This window comes from Cervus canadensis, chromosome 9, assembly GCF_019320065.1.
Source record: "Cervus canadensis isolate Bull #8, Minnesota chromosome 9, ASM1932006v1, whole genome shotgun sequence".
NCBI classification, from domain to species: Eukaryota; Metazoa; Chordata; class Mammalia; order Artiodactyla; family Cervidae; genus Cervus; species Cervus canadensis.
Window position 1 is genome coordinate 1219391 of NC_057394.1, and position 7320 is coordinate 1226710.

The window sequence follows — 7320 nt, forward strand, 5'->3', positions numbered from 1 at the left end:
TTACATACATGTGTGCACACATAAAATACATGTGTACACACAGGACATATACATATATGCATTCATGTACACACTGGTGCACACGGAATATATTCACACCTGTATATGCATGTATATACCAAAGAATATATGCATCAATGTACATACAGGTGTGTACCCAAAGAATATATGCACATATATTCAAGTCCTGTGTTTAGGCGGTTATACTAGAGCCCTTGACTCTCCAGTAACTTGAGTTCTGGACTTTAACACCAGGAGCTCACGTTGCCTGTTCGCAGTGACTCAGACTCTTGGCGTTGGCTCTCTCCCCTTGCTGAGGCTGTGCTCAGGAGAAGGCTGGACAGCAGCCTGGCCCCAGCAGTCTGTCAATGAAAGCCTGCTCTCAGGCACTCGGAGATGACCTTCTGTTCCAGCGCCCGTCTGAAGCTCCAAGGAGCAGAGATGCACAGGTTAGGAGTTTCCGAGGACAATCAAAGGGACCTCTGGGAACGCGAAGAAGACGAATGTTCTCCAAGGTCTCCCGAGGCCTTGGCGCAGACGACCGGTCTGATGACACCCTCCGGAGGCGGTGCCCAGACCTCCGCCCGAGGCCCTGCCTAACTCAGCCCAGCCACTTCCGGAGATCCCCCGAGGACCGAGGCCGCGGGTAGGCGCCTCCACAGACCGCCCAGGGCGCAGCCCGACGGACTGAGACCAAAGTTTTAACAGGCAAATCACGACGGAGCCGCCAATTCCTTGGCAGGACTTTTGGGAAAGAAAGTGATGTGAGAAGAGAGAGGAAGAGAAGGCGGAAAGAAAGCGCAGGAGGGAAAAGGAAAGAGAAGACAATTCAATTGAAAGGCCTCCGAGGTCACCTCGGCCAACAGGAGGCGCAGACGGCGAGGAGGCGGAGGCCCGCGCGTGTGGGAGGGAACCACGGCGCTGGGCGGGCAGGAGGGGACCTCGCGGGGAGGCGGGGGAGCCGCCGGGTGCGCGCCCGGACCCCGATGCCGGCCCCGCGCGCGTCAGCCTGCACCCAGCCGCCGCACGGGCCGCGGTCGCCGTCTGCTGGCCGCCGCCGCCCTCGCCGCCCGGGCGGAGCTCGGGGGCCTCCGGCCGGCGCTCTCCAGGCGCCAGCGGGTCCCAGGGCTCGGCGCGCGCACTCGGGGGTTTGCGCGCGGGTGACGAGCTAGGGGCCTTAGGGGCGCTGCGTACCCACTCTGCGTCGTGACCAGGCCACCTTGGCCCCACTGTTCCCAAAGCCAAGGGGCCAAAGTAACAGAAAAGTTTTTTCTTGATGGTGACGAATTTCTTAAAGGGGAAAATAAAACGTGTGGAAAAGCGGGAAGAGAGGGAGCAGAGAGAAAGAGAACCGCTGCCAAATCGGAGCTTCAAGTGGTTTCGGTCCTTACAGAGCAGGGGGTCCGGCCACGGCTGGCCGCGGGCAAGGCCATCTCTTCCTCTCCGTCAACGAGAAGAATGGGGTTTCGGGGGGGGGGGGCTGTTCCAGGAGCGTCTGCTGGAGAAAGGAAGCCCATCCCCTCTAAGTCAAGCAGGACTCTTTCTCCAGCATCGGCGTGGAGATGCGTGAATTCCCGGCGACGATCAAACCGCCCTGCGTGTGAGCGCGCGGGCGCGTTGTTTGTGCCTCCAGCGCTCTGGGCGAAAGCGTTTGGAGAATCTCTGGGAGCTTTCGAGTAGGGACTCACCCTGTGAGCAGTACTCACACATATAATTCAAATTTCACAGCTGACCTGCTCTGAAAACCTCAATCAGCTTCTAATTGAAGGGAAAACAAAATATTGCTTCCCTACAGCAGAGCTAACGATTTAATCATTATATCAGACATTATAGCTTTTAATTAGGCTAATGCTGATACTGTATGGAAAGAGATAATTCACACAGTTCTTGATGAATTCTGTAATTGGGTTAACGGCGGAGCAGTTGGGGGAGAGCCGTCAATATTCAAGCCGCGTCTGTAGCCACCAGGTTTATGAATGAAGAGAAGACAGAGGAAAACACGGCGACCCGAGGGGAGCCTCGCGCCCTCCGCCGGGGAGCTGCGGGCGCCCTGGAGGGCGGGCGGCTGCGGGGTGCCGGTGCCCGGGCCTCGCCGCCAGCGCGCCTCCTCCTGCCGCTCCGCCGCCCGGCCCTCCTTTCGCGGGAAACTTCCCGAGGAGAATCTCAACCAGGCCTACCTCCGGCCCCGTCCGCCCGGGCGCTGGGGTCTCTGCGAGGGTGCCCATCCGGCCCAAACCAGTTGGGTTGGAGGGCCAGGCGGCGCGCGCCTTTAGCGCGCAGTTCTGTTGAGTGGGCTTTGAAGGCAGGGGCCTCGCGGGCTGCCAGCCCCACCCGCGGCGGCGGGGCGCAGGGCCACTCGCCCAGGGCAGCCAGTCGCTGGTCCCTGGGGCTGCAGGTGGGGTGAGGACCCAGGGCCAGGCGCTGGTGGGCGCGGCAGGCGGCCTGCATTCTCTGTCCCCACAGATGATGCAGGGCTGGGCGGGAAAGCGGCTGGAGCAGGGACCCCGGCTAGTGCCCGGAAGGCCTCGGCTAAGCTGCTGCCCGACCCCGGGGCGGCAGAGAAGATCCCCAAGCTAGGCCACGTCCCTTCCTCGACCGTCCCTGAAGCCCCGAGACGGAGCGGGAAGGAGCAAGCCTGTGGACTCGCCTGCAAGAAGCGGACTGGGCGAGGGGACGTCCACAACCCCCCGCCGCATCCCGCCCGGCCCTCCCGGGCCTGGGCTCAGCGCGGTTTCGGGGTCACTGTCCAGCCTCTCCGTCCCGGGGCAGAGTCTGCCGAGAGCTGATGCAGGGCAGGCAGAGCCCGCGTTCTGCCGCCCAGATTTCCAGGATCTGCAGAAGTTGTGCTCAAGGCAGCGAATCCGCAGGACTGACACGACGATGCCAGAGCAGAGGGTTTGGGAGCCTCTGAAATCTGGATGGACGCCACCCGAGCCTGCCTTCTGCAGTTTGAACCCAGATGGTTTCAGGGTGTGATTTTTATGTACTTTTTCTATTTCTGCGACACCCTCCACGCCCCCCCCCCTAGTTTTTTCTTAGTCCTTGGCTTAACTGCACCAGTGCAATATCCTCCTTCAAGATAAATATACTGTATTGTGATTCATCCTTGTCTTTTTTTGTCAGTAATTACCACAAAATTAAATGGGTCACTGCGAAAGTTTCATTTATACAACCCTCGGTAATTAACAGTTTGAATACACCTTTTTACGTTGTACAGAAGTTGTAATTTTCTGGCGCGTGTAGTTCTCTATTGGTAAAGAATGCTTGTGTTCAGGGTGGTAATAAGAATACAAGGCTGGTGCCTGAACGGGGTCTCCTGGAAAGACTCAGCAAAGATGAAACTTTGCTGAATGGGGGGAGCTTCCTTAGTGTTTCCCATTAAAATCTGCAGAAACAAAGGCCTGAGAATACAGCACCATCTGCTTTTTAAGCTAACTTCTAAAGCCAAAATCCTTGGCAGAAAATGGTCCAGCATGTACTGTTCCACCGAGGAGCCCCATCCAAGCTCCCGGGGTTCGGCACAGGGCTTGATGCGGGAGGCTGCCCTCGGGTTCATTCTGAAGAGATCAAAAATAGTGTTTCTGGGCCATGCAGCGCCCGGTCAAGTCCAGGCCAGCCAGGGACCAGGGGTGCGCAGGCAAGAGGCCGGGTTATGAGTAAACACGGCCTTGTCTCTTATTCTCTCTCATTAGCCCCCAAATAGAGAAGGCATCACTCACAGAAGGAGACAGTCATAAGGAATTTCTATATGAAAAGAAATAAAGTGAAATCAGAGATGCTTCTTGGTGCAGGCTGGCCCTGTTATTGCAAATTAGATTAGCTACACAGGCTTCAATATAAACATGACACGAAGTTCACCGGAGTGAAAGGCCCATCCACTCCAATCTCTCCTTTCATCGAAGCATCTCACATAAATTACATCTTGTCCTTTAATACACTTTTCAATGAGATTAAAACATCACTTTGACACAATTTCAAGCCCTTTCAGTTGCTTACTTTAGAAAACAGCAAACAGAGAAGTGGGTCCATCAGAGTCTTCAGGCAGCGGGGTTGGGGGAAGGCAGCGCTGGGCCCTGTACTAGAACTGAGAACCCCCCAGCCCCCCACATTCGGGGCCGTTTCCTAGCCCCCCCCCCACGCAGAGCCAGCCGCCCTGCAAGGGGGGCTTAGGTGTCCCTCCCTAAGGTCCACCAGGTGGACGCCTGGTGGATGTCAGGGGCATGGGTCTTTGTGGAGGACACACCTGCATTATTCTTTCTTAGGTATTTGGGGGGGATGCAGGGGAGATGGGGAGGGTCTCCAGGGACCTCCCCCCACTCAGGACACTACCCACCTTCGGGATTAGGCAGCATGAAAGTAAGATGGAGGGAGATTTGGCATGAGAGAGGGAGAGAAAGGAAGAAAGAGACTGAGAGGGAGAGAGAGCAAGCACCCTACTAGTTTCAGGGCTAAATTTCTGAGCCCCGGATTTGAATGAGGAAAGAGCAGGTGAACATAGGGGGATTTCTAGACAGCTGGCTAGTGGGGTGGGCACCTCTCCTGTTATGGACCGACTGACCCTGGACTGGAACCTGGGGGCTCCCAGTGGCTCCAAAAGGACCAAGGACCCTCCTCAAGCAGAAGGGGAGGGGTGCTCAGGTCTCTGGGTAGGAACGGGGCGTTTTCTTAGGTTTCATCTGAAGGGTGTTGAGCCCTCACAATACAGGCTCATTTTCCCCGGAAGGAGATCCTCCTTACCCCCGGATTACCCCGGGGTTGAGCAGAGAGGCCGCCCTTGGGGCAGAGCCGGCAGGGTCCTCGAGGCCCCTGTCTGCTTGTGCGGGGGAGACCGGGTCCCCCAAGTCTCAGCAGCCGCAGGTTCCTTGGAGAGACGCACCTCCTTCAGATCCCAGTCCTGCCCCACCAGCTGCTGCCTCCCGCGCCAGGCTCGGCCGTCTGCCTTATCCTCTTCGGTGACAACTGGGACCCGAACTCAAGGCCACCTGGGGGGTTGCTGTCGTCCTCAAGGAGCAAGTGTGGCGCTACCTCCCCGCCCCACCCTCACCAGTGTTCAGGCCAGCTGCCCGGCCCGCGGCGCCCCTTCTGTGAGAGGCGCTGGGGGAGGAAGCCTAGGAGCGCCGTAGGGAGGTGGGCTGGGCGCCGTTTCCCTCGGCGCCGGTGCCGGCTTAGCCTGTGGTTCACAGCCACAGTTGGGCGAGTCGGGGGACACTGGCTGGCGCGGGGCGTTCCCCCCTCTGCCTCGGCGAAGCCCACCTGCCAGGCCGGAGCCGAGGACAGAACCCCTCCCTCCTTGACCTCAGCGTAGGGCAGAGCTCTGGGCCTGGCCACTTGGGCGGCGCTGCCTCGGGGCTGGAGGTCTCTGCGCCCGCCGGGTGCCCTGCAGCCCCCGCGCGCTCCTTCACAGAGGGGCGTCCAGCGCTCCGGGAAATCGATGCGGCAAAGCGGGCTTTTAATGGGTTAATTGACCGGCGGCCGCTATCATGTTCAAACACCCGTTTCTTGCCTGGAGAGGCGGCCAGCCCCGTCCTATCCCGGTCGATGGCAGCCGCACCGCCCCTCACGGCCGCGGGTTTCCAGCCCCAGCCACCGTCAAAAATCCATTTCACCTTTGAAACTTCGCCACCTTGCCACCTTTCTTCTCAGCGGGCAGCTAAAGCAGGGGAATGGGAGGCGGAGGAGGGCGGCCCGCGCGCCGGAAGGGAGACTCGCGGCTGCGCGCACGGAGGACCGAGGCCGCCGCGTGCGGCGCGGGGAAGCCAATTTCGCTGGAGGAGGGCCTGCGAGCCAAGGGGGTGGGCGCCCGCGCGGAGTGGGATCCCTGCGGTCTAGGGCGGCCCGCCCGGCACGCGTGGCTTTAGGGCACCCCAAAGCCCGTCTTGGGGCGCGCTGCTCTAGCTCGCTGGACCGAGGCATCGGCCGCGAGCGGGGCTGCGGGCCAGGCGCCGGGTCCAGGGACGCTCGCCGCGCGTCCAGGGGTCCCTGCTCATGGATTTTGAGTGTGCGTGCTTGCGGCAGTATTAACACAGTCAAGACCGTCGGTCAGTCAAAGTTAAATTGATTCTTTGCCCAAAACACTTCTCACTAAATGGCACACGCTCAACATGTCAATTTTTTAAAGGCAATTTCGACCCACGGCTTTCGTTCTCGGCGCTGCAGGAGCGCACGGCAGAGAGCCGGAGCCGGGAGCCCGGGCCTCGGCGGGCGGGGGCGCGGGCAGGAGGAAAAGGGGACCCTGCGGACGCGAACCTCCCCTCTCCCCCCCAAAATCGACTGGGTCAACCTCCCCCCTCCCCCCAAAGGGCGACCCGACTGAAACTGAGTCTCGGTCCCTTGGGCGGTGGCCAATCCGGAAAGCCAAGGAGGAAGGAGGAGTGAACGCACAGATAAGAAAATGACAAATGTGGCCGGCGCGCGGGTCCAGTCCTCCCGCGGCGGCCAGCGCAGCTCCCCACCTGTTCTCAGCCGGGGCGGGAGCTTCGGGGACGCCCTACCCACCCCCCCCCTCCCGCCGCCGCCGCCAAGGTCGCTTAGGGACCCTCGCCCCCGCCCGGAGCCCCTCCCGCCCCCTTCCTCGGCTTGGGGCGGGCGGAAGACCCCGCGCAAGTTGGAGACACACTTACAGTTAGTTCCTTCGCCGGCTCCAGCGGGTCCCGGGAGCGGGTCCGCCTCGGCGGCGCCCGGGCGCTCGGCCCCGGTTGCCTCCCCGGCCCGGCGCCGTGCGCCGCTGCCCGGGGACCCCAGCCCGGCCGGCTCCGGCGGCGCCGCACGGCGGGCGCGGGCGCCACGCGCACGCACACTTACACGCGCACACTCACGCGCAGCCCGCTCGCACACTCGCTGCACACGCACACGCCGCTGCTCGCCTCGCGCGCCCTCCCGGACACGCACGCTGCCGGCGAGGGAGACGAAAATGAAATTTATTACTGATGGAAAAGACTTTTAAAGACAATTTCCAGTTATTGTTTCTCTCTGGAAAAAGGGGGATCCTTCCACATAATGAAACGCCTTTTGTGCGGCGCCGAACAATACCAAACAAGTATTCTAATAAATAGCCACTTTTTTGTTCCTACTCGACAGTGAATAGAATCGAGCAGTTGGTTCGCGAGCAGCTGCGACGCCGTTTGGAGCGGGGAGGTGGAGCCGAGTCGCCGTGCTCCCGGCGCCGCGCCCCAGCCCGCGCCCCGCTCCCCCCTTCGCTCCGCGGATCGGTCGTCGCCCCCACCCCCAGCCCCGGCCCGGCCCGGCCCGGCCCCAGAGATCGGCCCGATAAAGCTGTCCTGGCCTGAAAAAGCTCCCTTCTCTCCGGCACACCCCCCTCAC

The 7320-nt window shown here is 60.7% G+C and overlaps 1 long non-coding RNA gene across 1 annotated transcript in view; it reads right to left on the reverse strand.

Moving 5' to 3' along the window:
• Positions 1–6758, reverse strand: part of LOC122447470 — a 46032-nt gene extending 39274 nt beyond the window's left edge. The window contains exon 1 of the long non-coding RNA XR_006271245.1: positions 6621–6758. This is a non-coding gene — a long non-coding RNA (uncharacterized LOC122447470). The remainder of the gene's footprint in view (positions 1–6620) is intronic.
• Between the last annotated feature and the right edge of the window lie 562 nt (positions 6759–7320).